This window comes from Xenopus laevis, chromosome 5L (genome assembly GCF_017654675.1).
Source record: "Xenopus laevis strain J_2021 chromosome 5L, Xenopus_laevis_v10.1, whole genome shotgun sequence".
Taxonomy (NCBI): domain Eukaryota; kingdom Metazoa; phylum Chordata; class Amphibia; order Anura; family Pipidae; genus Xenopus; species Xenopus laevis.
Genome location: NC_054379.1, coordinates 46,807,471 through 46,820,559, shown reverse-complemented (window position 1 = coordinate 46,820,559; position 13,089 = coordinate 46,807,471). Strand labels below are relative to the sequence as shown.

Below are 13,089 nucleotides of genomic sequence, written 5' to 3'. Positions count from 1 at the left end.
ACAATAACACGTAATTTGTGATATAATTAGCAAAGTCATTTTTATTCATTTTGCCAAGTAGTTGCATGGTGGCCCAATAAACAAATTCAGATATAGAATCTATTATCTGGAAGCCTGTTATCCAGAAAGCACCGAATTACAGGACACCATCTCCCATAGACTCTTTAGACATTTTAATCAAATCAAAATGTTTAAATTGATTTCCTTTTTCTCTGTAATAATAAGCCAATACAGGTATGGGACCCGTTATCCAGAATGCTCAGGTTCTGGGGTTTTCCAGATAATGGATCTTTTCATAATTTGGATCTCCATATCTTAATTCTACTAGAAAATCATGAAAACATTAAACGCAATAGCCTGGTTTTCCTTGCAGTGAGGATTAATTATATCTTAGTTTGGATCAAGTACATAGTACTGGTTTATTATTACAGAGAAAAAGGAAATCATTTGTAAAAATTTGGATTATTTGGATAAAATGGAGTCTATGGGAGATAGACTTTCTGTAATTCTGAGCTTTCTGGATAACAGGTTTCAGGATAACGGATCCCATACCTGTACCTTGAACTTGATCCAAACGGAGCTATAATGAAGCCTTATTAGAGAAATAATCTTATTGGGTTTATTTAGGGGCATATTTATCAAGGGTCGAATTTCGAATTGAAAAAACTTTGAAATTCGAATTCAAAAAGACCAACCGAAATTAAGACAAAGTTTTTTTAGGTCGAATAGGTCTGTTTTCGATCGAATAGGTTCGTATTCGGCCGAATTCGAATCATGCAAATCGAAGGAATAGCGCATTCGTTCGAATTCGATTTTTTAAAGTCCACCAATTGACTCCAAATAGGTTCTAGAAGGTCCCCCGTAGGCTAAAACAGCAATTTGCAGGTTTTAGATGGCGAATGGTCGAAGTCAAATTTTTAAAGAGACAACACATGATAAATTTCGATATTCCAATTTTTGAATTTTTTTTAAAATTCTAATTGAATTTGGACTATTCCCTAGTCGAAGTACACAAAAAAAATTCATTCGAAAATTCACCTCAACCTTTGATAAATCTGCCCCTTAATGTTTAAATTATTTTTTAGTAGACTTAAAGGATGCTGTTCCAAATTACAGAAAGATCCCTTATCCGCAAAACCCCAGGTCCCAAGCATTCTGGATAATAGATCCCACACCTGTACATTGTAGCCAAAAATAACAATATTTCCATTTTCAGTCATATGAAGACATGAAGAAACCACTATTTAACATCTTACAACTATTTATTTAATTTTTTTTAACATATATATATATATATATATATATATATATATATATATATATATATAAAAAGATTATGCCTACAAACAATACAGTGAATTTCCAGCCATGGGTAAGTCCAGTCATCATTCCATTATGATGTAATGCAAAACTTCAGCCCATGTGTTTAAATACTTGAGTCACATCAATGATTGTTTTCTCCTTTTTTAAAATCATAACATTTTGTACAAGGGAAAAAATACCCAGGCGTGGTTGAATGTGAAGTTTTAATTGAAGGATTTAAATTAGTAAGAGTGTTTTACTACAAAAATTAAATCTTTTAAAGAGGAAATTTCAGAAAAGAATTAGAATATGATGAGTTTGAAATCACAGAAATAGTAACACTCTAAGTACTGGTACAGGGTTCGGATCCCTTATCTGGAAATCCATTATCCAGAAAGTTCTGAATTACCCGATTCCATCCCAAAGCAATACCGACACGTTCCTATAAAATCATAGGAACGAGTCAGTATCAAGTAGGTGCTGCACTGGGAATAGTTCCCCTCAAAGCCACCCCCAGCCCTGCGAACCATTGCGCAGCCGACCCTCTGACACTACAAACGAATCTTCTGCCTTGCTTCAGTGACGCTGGACTGGAGGCTGATCAATCCTTCCATAGGTCCTGTTTTCATTTCTAATCAGCCTATGGAAGGATCACGCCGCCCCCAGCCCAGCGTCAATGAAACAATATAGAAGATAATTAAGCAGTGTTGGAGAGTCGGCTTAATGAGGTTCACGTGGGCTGAGGGCAGCTGTGGTGGGGCTTTTAGTTGAAAATATTCGGCATGCAGCAGCTCCTAGATATGGAACATGTCGGTATCGCTTTAAGCAAATGACTTAAAAATGATTTCAGATTACTCTGGAATAACAGTAGCTTGTATTTGATCATAACTAAGATATATATCTCTATTGATGGAAAAACAATCCTGTATTGGGTTTATTTAAGGTTTAAATTGTTAGGTATGTAGATTTCCAAATTATGGAAAGAACCCTTATCTGGAAAACCCCAGGTCCCAAGCTTTCCTGATAGCAGATCCTAGAACTGTATAAGATCTCTTCTCTGGAAGAGCTGACTCTTCATTATCCCCTCTCAACAATCTCTTTTTACATCTCTTTTTAGCAGCTTTGTGTAAAAGTCATTTTAAAGAGGTAGTAGTATATCCTAACATTTGAAGAGAGCTTATGTTGAACATACTTGTTGGCATACTTGAGCTAAACAGTGCAAAATCTGACATGGAGTAAAGTCACACTCTACTGTCGGTTTGTAAGAGTACAATAAAAAAAACAATGCACTGAAAAGCATCTGTATAAAGAAACTAGAAATGCACCGAATCCACTATTTTGGATTAGACCGAACCCTGAATCATTCGCGAAAGTTTTGGCTGAATACCGAATAGAATAGAAGGGGAAAACATTTTTTACTTCCTTGTCTTGTGACAAAAGTAATGCGAAAATTTCCCTCCCCGACCGTAATTTGCATATGCAAATTAGGACTCTGATCAGCAGAAGGAATTGGCCGAATTCGAATCTTGCTGAAAAAGGTCGAATCCCTAACCAAATCCTGGATTCTGTGCATCCCTAAAAGAAACCACTCCCTTACACCAACTGCAGCCTGTTAGGTTGTAAGATAAGAAGCCTCTCCACATTGTCCCACATTTCCTCCTGGTTGGGTGAAGGAGGAGGGAGGGGAGAGCTAGAGAGGGCAGCGAACATGGACTAAGGGTAGGCAGAAGATGCTTAATAGGTACCTGCCAAGCTCCCCCTTATCATTGCACCCTAGGTAGGTGCCTCTTCTGCCTACCCCTAGTTCCAGCCCTGGTAGGGGCTGATGTGAATGATATGTTCAATTCTGTATACATATGTTGGACCTATATAAATGCTTATTATAAAGCTATTATCTGCCTTCTTAGAATCTCAGTCAAACAGATATAGTCTACTACAGGGGTCCAAAACCACAGGGCAGCAGAATGGCACCAGGCCTGGGGATGTGCCGAACGGTGTCATCTCTGGTCCTGGCTGCACTAATGCAATCCAAAGTGAACTCCCCCGGTCCTTTTTTCTTGTTTGAAACCAGTCCATGGAGCAAAAAAGTTTGGGGTTCACTGGTCTACTCCATGTGTAATTTTTAGATGGAACTACTAATACCTCTAAGCAGGAAAGTGAATAATTAACAAAAAAAAAAAAAAAAACATTAAAAAAAGAACCTTTTTAAAAACACATGCTAAAATCATCTTAACCAGTAAATTATTCTAAACTGAAGATATCTATGGATCGTGAAAAATTCAAACAACTCCATAGGGATAAATAAGGATGTGATTCGAGTTGTGACTGGTCAAATCAGACCAACTATTTCTTACACTCGTAGAGGAACCATATGTTCCAACATAAGAATGTAGGCGTGAAATTTCAGACTATTCTGAGCACCTGACCTCAGACTGTCAGATTGGAACAGCATTAAAAAACGTTCATGAGGCCTTGTATGGAATATTAACGAAACATAACAGAGAAAAGATCACAGCACCAGATTGACTTATGCACTATAAGTAAAATAAGATAAGTTAGATATTATGACACATATTGTACCTGATATATCAATAGTAAAGGCTAAAATGCCTGATGGACAAGTAATGCTATGGGCCATGGATTTGGTGCAGCTCTGAAAATTCTACAAGGGGGCCCCTTGTGATTCAATCTTTGGCTTTGGAAGAAGTGGACATAACAGTCCAAAACAATCTGACAATATGTCTAAGAAGAATATTTACATACTAGCTCTGCTTTAGCTCTCCCACACCGTATCTGTTGTGTTCTATATCCCGGTGAGCACATTACTGCACTTTACTGGCTCTGTCATGATACCATTATATTTTACAATACATAAGATTTTAGGGCCTGTGGGGGCAGTTGTATGAAAAGTAGGAAAGTTGTAGAGTTATGGGAAGCTTACAGTCAGAAGTGTCTCTCAACCAACCCTCACTAGAGGATATTGCTCAAGTAATTTGTGATCTATTTATATTAATTAGATAAACCGTAACTGGATTTTTGTTTTTTACTGAATAGCTAACAAATTAGTGTACAACTGCATAAAGGGGAAAGTGGAGGATAAATACCACCCCCCAAAAACAACATTTTGCATATTGAAAGGAGATGTAGTACAGTGAAACATTACAATGTATACACAAAATATCTTTAAATTTATTTGTAAATGCAATTTGCTACTGAAAGAAGTATTTGTCAGGCCCTTGCTAAAAACTAGTTGCACTGTTGGTCCTGACATTTACAATATAGGTTATATTAGGTTACTGCACCTATTTTTTAAGTGGCAAACCTATGCAAGGAATTGCTAGAATTGCTTGTCTGGAGGAGTTTTCTCTTGCTATATAGTTTCAGTGGTACATCCAGTGCAAAGAATAGACAGACTGCCTGAAATGTCTTTAGTCATATATACTGGGCAGTTGTTGAGCATTTTCTTTCATTATGCAAAATCAAATTTCTATTTATTTTTTTACTAACTGGCTGGAGTTTCCCTTTAACCTATAATTATCTTGGCATTTCCAAATGAGAGTCCAAAATAGTTTCCTCTAATGTTAGGAGAAAGTGCCATGACATAGAAACACAACACAGAACTAGAAAGGAGGAACAGTTGAATGGGTCTGCTGCTGACATATTAGCAAAATGCATTCAAATGTAATTCCATACATAGCAACTGAGGCTAATTTACACTACATACAGTTTGTTGGACAGCAATTGGGCAGTGTTTCTAATATAAACCAGGCCATTATCAGTTTTGCATGTAGTTTATTTACTTGATGCAAGCTGATATTCTGTTCATGTTGTTCCATATAAAGAAACCCTTAGGTCATCCAGTGGCAGATTAATGACATGTGGGGCCCCAAGATTACATAAACACAGGCCCTCCTGCTTGGCTACTGCTGGGTCCAGATGTATGCAGATCCAGACACGCGGGCACCCAAGCTCTCTACACCAGGTTGGTTCGTTATGTGTGAGTGACCTGACTGGATCTGCACACAAACACCTTGCTTGCCTTCTTCTTTCAGCAGGTGCACCTGACCAGACCCAACACTGCAAATAAAAACAAATATTAAATGAAAATAGAAATATTAATTTAAAAAAGCTAGATGGGCCCCTGCTCACATTGCCCCTAGGCTATAGCCTAGGATAGTCTGTGCATTAATCCACCCCTGAGGGTATCGTAAAACACTGTAAAATGATGATACAGCAATAGGAATTTGTAGATGCTGCTTTGCCTTTTCATCAGACACTGCTGGAAACAAGTGCACTGCATGCTACTTTCAACATAATCCTTTGAAACACAGCACACACACACTTTGATTTAAGCCCATACAAAGAGCTTTGAATGTTTTGCATATTCATCTCCATTACTATAACTCAGACTTTCATATAAGATGATCCTTGATTTGAGCGTTAACATTCCTTTCATTGCCGCTGCGTGGGTGGACAAGCAGCTGGGGAGTGCCTACTAATATTTCAGACTCTGAATGCTGGAATGCCGAGCATGAAGTCAAGAGTCCATGCAAAGCCTAATCTCACTTGTAAAAATATTACATCACCTCTGTGGGGTCTGTATCTATTTCTGTTTCATTGCAAGGACCTTTATTAATAATCATCCAGTTTTTCCAAAACAGAGCAGAAGTAAAAGCATAAACACTTTAATTTAAGCATCAGTCCAACTCATATGTTAAAATAAACTTTCCTGAGAATTCCTCACACTGAATAATGTATTGGCATTCCCTTCTGCGACCATCAGAACTTCTCCCAATCTTTCAGCCTTTAAACAATCACTTGAATCTCATTTCTTTAGAGAAGCTTACCCTCATCTAGCCTAGCATTCCTTCACAATGCAATATACAGTATGGCCCTGCTAGGCACAATACTCAATGGCATCTTTTACTCCTTACTTGTTAACTCCTGATCTTGCCCATCCCTTCACATTGCAACTTTCACCCCTTCTTCTTTAAATTGTAAGCTCTATTTAGCAGGCCCCCATCATTTTTGTGGAAACAAGTCACATCTGGAGACCTGTACCACCTGCTTAAAAATAAAGGTCTTTTCTGTTTCAGCATAACCCTGAGTGCACATAGCAAGGTCAGCAAAGAGTTTGTTTACCAAGATGGAACACCAGTGGGATGAATTGGACTGAATAAGGTGAGCAACATTAGTGCTTAGCCACACTACAGTTAGTGCCACTTGAGGCCGTTTCTCAGGCTGAGAATATCCGCAAGCTCAGACACAACTGACCAGCCAGCTCTCTAATTGGTCTGCACTCATTCCGCAGTCAGCCCAGACAGAGAAGCGAGCAGAGACCAAAGGATCAGCTGTTTCTGCCCAGTGTGACACTAGCCTAAAGCTCTTATGGCTTAATGAAAGACAGTGGCATAACGAGATATTACTGGGCCCCACAGCAAATAATTTTTCAGGACCCCAAAATGTTTAGAGGTTGACCTGTGTTAATATTTAAAGGGTTCCTGTCATCAGAAAACATGTTTTTTTCAAAACACATCAGTTAATAGTGCTACTCCAGCAGACTTCTGCACTGAAGTTATATTCAATTTTGAAATCTGACATGGGGCTAGACATTTTGTTAATTTCCCAACTGCCCCTGGTCATGTGACTTGTGCCTGCACTTTAGGAGAATAATGCTTTCTGGCAGGCTGCTGTTTTCCTTCTCAATGTAACTGAATGTGTCTCAATGGGACATAGTTTTTTACTATTGAGTGTTGTTCTTAGATCTACTGTACCAGGCAGTTGTTATCTTGTGTTAGGGAGCTGCTATCTGGTTACCTTCCCATTGTTCTTTTGTTTGGCTGCTGGGGGGGAAAGGGAGGGGGGTGATATCACTCCAACTTGCAGTACAACAGTAAAGAGTGATTGAAGTTTATCAGAGCACAAGTCACATGACTTGGGGCAGCTGGGAAATTGACAATATGTCTAGCCCCATGTCAGATTTCAAAATTGAATATAAAAAAAATATGTTTGCTCTTTTGAGAAATGGATTTCAGTGCAAAATTCTGCTGGAGCAGCACTATTAACTGATTCATTTTGAAAAACAAATATTTTCCCATGACAGTATCCCTTTAATGAAATTGTATGTGAATTAAGGCCTCATGGGGCCCCTATACCTCCTGGGTCTCCCTGCAGCCGCAGGGTCTGCTTCCGTTACACCCCTGATGAAAGGCACTCCTACCATCAACGTTCCTGCATCTACAGGCAAGCCTTCACAGAAGAGTAGCCGCTATTAGAACAGCAAAAGAGAACACATTTTACATCATTACCATTGGTTTCATAATGATATTTTGGATAGATCGGTTTTATAGTCAAACAGATATTTTGGGTCTATAATGGATTTTCAGAAGTGTGGCTTAGGTTCCCAGGGAGGTCAGCTGACATAAATTCACATTCACATGCTGTTTTGAACATCTAGCAAGTTAGGAAATTTGTGTGAGTGTTAATGGTAAAGAGAGACATTTTTATTATTATTTTTATTATATGTAATAAAAATAACTATTGTTGCATAATTGGAGAAGTATATAAAATGTGAATCACACAACTCGTTTAACAAAACTCTTCAATATAGAGATATTACAAAAAATCATGGTTACAAAGAAAGAATGTTCACTCATATAATACAAGTCTTTTCACTTACAGTACTTGCAGTTCATAACCCCATATTATACATACATATCCATGAGTCAAACTGACATTGTAGAATTCCATTTAAAATTGTCCAAATGAAAATCTAATATCCTTTCATGGTGCAGAAACCAACAGACTAGTGCATCTATTCTGCCATATGATACAATGATGCCTTCAGATAACACAGGAAATTAAAACATTGTTGTATGCAAGCACATTATTTCAGACAGAACTTACAAACCCATACACTTTAGTTTACCTTTATACTGAAAATAATATTTCATTACGCACATGCTCCCTGTACATTCATTAGTGCCTATAAATAACCACGCAATGTTCCCCAACTTTTTTGCAGATATAAAGTGAATGTATGACAACCATCTAACCAGCCTGCAGATTTGGCAATCTACATGTAGGCTGAGAAGATGCCTGCTCACACACCCACAAAGCTTAAATGGTAGCCCTTATCAGTACGGTCACCTAGAATTCCCTAACCCCCTGTAAAAGTCTCCTATAGTGGTTTCAAAACCCTTCTCAGAAACAATTGCCTAAAGGACGAGTCACAGCAGCATGAATTTCCTTGTCCTCCTCTCCTCTTTCAAAGACTGTAAGCTCTTCAGGGTACTTTTTCAGTTGTGCAGTGAATTTTTCAGCACAAAAAAATAAAATCTACCAATTTATGTCAGGTGATAGCAAATGTGTTAATTGTGTTCCAAAGGAAACATTTAAAAATGGTCCAAATTGCTGGTTTTTGCTCAGAGTTGCATTGTGCAATTTGATCCAGATAAAAAAATAAATCCGAGAAAACTAAACATATAAAGGGGAAACTCGCAGGTCACCTGATGGCACACTGATGTTATCAATCTGTGCAGAAGCGTGATAGCATATTAGAAATTAAGGCAGTCAATCGGAAATTGCAGAGATGAGAGGCGAAAAGTCGCCACATGTGTATTACAGACTGAAGTCTTTATTGCCATTGCAGGTTCTGGCAAAAGAGAATATGGAGTCGGCAATCCCCTCTGATAAGCAATACAATTAAAACAACACGCTACCACCTGCGCAGTTTTATGACATGTAATATGTTCAAACATCTAGTGGCTGCATGTAGATTAAACAATAACCAATGTAATGAGCATAAAGGGATGGCTCACCTTTAAATTAACTTTTAGTATGTTATAGAATGGCTAATTCTAAGCAACTTTTCATTTGGCCTAAATTTTTATAGTTTTTAATTATTTGCCTTCTACTACTGACTCTTTCCAGCTTTGAAAAACAAATGCTCTGTAAGTCTACAAATTTAGCAATTTCTACTTTTTATTACTCATCTTCAGGGTCTGTCTTCATATTGCAGTCTGTTATTAATATCAATGTATTGTTGCTAGTATAATTTGGATCCTAGCAACCGGACTGCTGAAATTACAAACTGGAGAGCTGCTGAACAAAAAGCAAAATAATTTGAAAACCATAAATAATAAAAAATGAAAAGCAATTACAAATGCTTTCAGGAATCATTCTCTACATCATACTAAAAGATAAAAGGGCTGTTTACCTTTGAGTTAACTTTTAGCATGATGAATAGAGTGATATTCTGAGACAATTTGCATTTGATTTTCATGTTGTATTATTTGTGGGGTTTTTTTTATAGTTATTTAACTATTTATTCAGCAGCTCTCCAGTCTGCAATTTCAGCAATCTGCTTGCTAGGCTCCAAATTACCATACCACCCCAGCATTGATATGAATAAGAGACTGGAATATGAATAGCAGAGGGCCTGAACAAAAGGTTGAAGAATAAAAGGTAGCACTAGCAATATATTTGTAGCCTTACAGGGCATTTGTCTTTTAGATGGGCTAAGTGATCCCTATTTGAAAGCTGGAAAAAGTAAGAAAATAATTCAAAAACTATAAAAATAAACAATGGTTGCTTAGAATTGGTCATCCTATAACATACTAAAAGTTACCTTAAATGTGATCCATCCCTTTAAATATTGCTTTTTGTCTAGAGCCATATTAAAATATTAATCCTGCAAACTGTTCTCAGCTTAACCTGTCTTTCTCATGCGTCACCAACAGGTTTCCCTCCTCACTGCCCCTATCCAGGTATAGCTAGCAAAATCGTCAAACTTAAAATAAAGCAACATAAAAGAAGATTCAATTTAAATTGAAAGTTTATGGTTGTATCTGTGAGATACTTCAGTCATTACTGTACCTTTTCATAAACTTTTAGTATGTTATAGAATGGCCAATTCTAAACAACTTTTCAATTGCTCTTCATTTTTTTTATATACAGTTTTTGAATTATTTGCCATCTCCATCTGACTCTTTCCAGCCTTCAAATGGGGGTCACTGATCCTATGTAGAAAACAAATGCTCTGTAAGGCTACTAGTGTATTGTTATGTATACTTTTTATTACTTATCTTTCTATTCAGGCTCTGTCCTATTCATATTCCAGTCTCTTATTCAAATGAGTGCATTGTCGCTAAGATAATTTGGACCCTAGCCACCAGATTGGAGAGTTGCTGATTAAAAAGCTAAATAACTCAAAAACGGCAAATAATAAAAAATGAAAACCAATTGCAAATCGGCTCAGAATATCCCTCTAAACATCATACTAAAAGTTAACTCAAACTCAAACAACCTCTTTAAAGGGATAACAACATAACTTTTATAAAGCTTAACAGGGATATTAAATACTGTGCCACAATACAGGAATGGACAAAGCCATAATTTTTGGGTGGTGGTGTCTGAAAACCCTATACTGACTCCGTATCTTTAAAATAAAATGCAATTATGGTTAAATATCCCTTAAAGGCTATTGGTCAAGGATATATACCATATTGCCTGATAATGTGTTCTAATATTGTTTCACACATAATATAATAGGCAAGCATAATTGCTTTAAAAAGTGTAGCAGTCAGATACTGCAAACAAATGGGTATCATTGTGCCATTGTTTATAGTCCAATAACCTCTGGGAATGTTACTTTGAAGCACAATTGCATCCAAGGGTATTGCATAACAGAGCTTTGAATAAGAGTTATTAAAGTATGCCTGTTCCACAATATCGCTTTGTATCTAGTGCAGAATGTAAAAAAGATGAATAGCAATATGAAAATGCAGATTGCTTACAATACAAAAAACTTACAAATTGAAGCAACTTTGTGGAGTGTATGAAACATTATATTTAATAGCAATTGCAAAGGATTTCTTTACAAACCTGTACAACAATTACTGAAAGGGAACACTTTATCAGTAATTTCAGCCTAACCAGAAAAACACAACTTGTAAAAAACTGAAACAAACATCTGTCCTAGGGATCCATTATCCGAAAACCCGTTATGCAGAAAGCTGAGAATTACAAGAAGGCCTTCTCACATATACTCAATTTTATCCAAATAAATAAAATAATTGCCTTTCCTTTTCTCTGTAACAATAAAACAGTACCTTGTCCTTGATCCAAACTGAGATATTATTAACCATTATTGGAGGCAAAACAAGCCTATTTGGGTTTATTTAATGTTTAAGTCATTTTTATTTTTTTTTAGCAGACTTTCCAAATTAGGGAAATATCGGTTATCCGGAAAACCCCAGGTCTCGAGCATTCTGGATAACAGATCCCATACCTTTAAAATGACAAAGAACAGAAAAAGCATAAAAGAATCAATGTCTCAGTTTGCGAATAGCTTTACGCGATAGCATAAAATGTAATCTTCTGTAGCAAGAACAATTAAGCTTTTGAGATTCATTTTTTTCTTTGGGGCAACTTGTTGACGTCTCATACTCTCTTCTCTTTTTAAATTGTAAGCTCCAATGAGTAGGGCCTTCTGTATTTCGTGTATCAGTTAGTATTTGTATGTACACTGCTATATGTTGTCTCTTCATACATTTGTGATGTAATAATAACAACATAATTACAATACCACCTTCTTGTCAGCAACCAGCACATAGCTAAGATATGTGACAGTTTCGATTACATATGACTGAAGAGGGTTGTGTAACTAATAAACACCGATAAGAATGTGAATGAATGAGTTTGTAAGGTCCTATAGGCTGTTTTAATAGTAAGGAGTTCACCGTTATCATATCTATGGTAAATAAAAGTATTCTGTTATTCTATACTCACAGAAGAAAGTATAGCATTTTCATCCCTGCAACAAACTTGGCCTATAGGCCATCTGAATAAGAAATCAACTGTGCATCAATCTTTTAGTATCAGCCATTTCCTATGAGCTTTTAATTTTCTAAACGTCTTTTTTTATACTTTACTGCGGAGAATGTGCTTTACGCAAGTGCAAAATAAATAGTCCCATATAGTGAGCAGAAATAACTACGAATGTACATTTTCAGGAATTTTCTTCTTAGATTTAGAAAAGAAACGTTTTTGTATAGTTGCCTTAGGCATAGCAGTGATACATTGGGTACACGTCATCATATGATCCTTTACAGCTTAACCGGATCAACTAATAAAGTTGCTTAACTGCATAAAGCTGATATTGATATTGATATTCATAAAAGCCTTAAAGCAAGGTTACTTCCAGCGGCACAGGCAATTATTGCTTTAGGAGAAACGGTGTGCAGTAAGCCTTCTGATCTCCTTAACTGACATGTATCATGGGCTTCACTGCACTTGTAGTCAGGTTCATGATGACCAATCACTGTATATGTTATGCTTCTGGGTTCTTGGGTTTGCTGGGGTTTTTTTCAAGAAAACTCTAAAGGTTCATTTTCTAAAGTGTTCAGCACCGACAAAAGCAACCAGTGTAAAGCGAAGTTCTGATCAGCATACTTTTAAGTGAGTGGGTGAGTATAACCATGCAAGAGAAGACAGTGGAAGAGAATTCAGTCTGTTGCTCTGATCAGTATATAAACCTGTACTAGATTTGGGCTTTTAAAACCCAGTACATAAAAAAGTTTCGTTTTGGGGAGTTGAAACCCATCTAACATTGCCGTCTAAATTTGCCTTTTGTCCCCATTACCTATAAACCTATATATAACTATATATAAAACATTGCCAAAATAGTCACACTGATTCATTTATCTCCAGACATATGCAAAACAGGAAAAAAAATTAAATCACCAGTTTCAGCCTAATCTCATCTGTTGTCCAATATTTCATAAA

General features: G+C 36.7%; 1 protein-coding gene across 1 annotated transcript in view; it reads right to left on the bottom strand.

Moving 5' to 3' along the window:
• Nucleotides 1-13,089, bottom strand: part of ttc27.L (tetratricopeptide repeat domain 27 L homeolog) — a 216,572-nt gene that overhangs the window by 101,970 nt on the left and 101,513 nt on the right. The gene's annotated exons all lie outside the window — the stretch shown is intronic.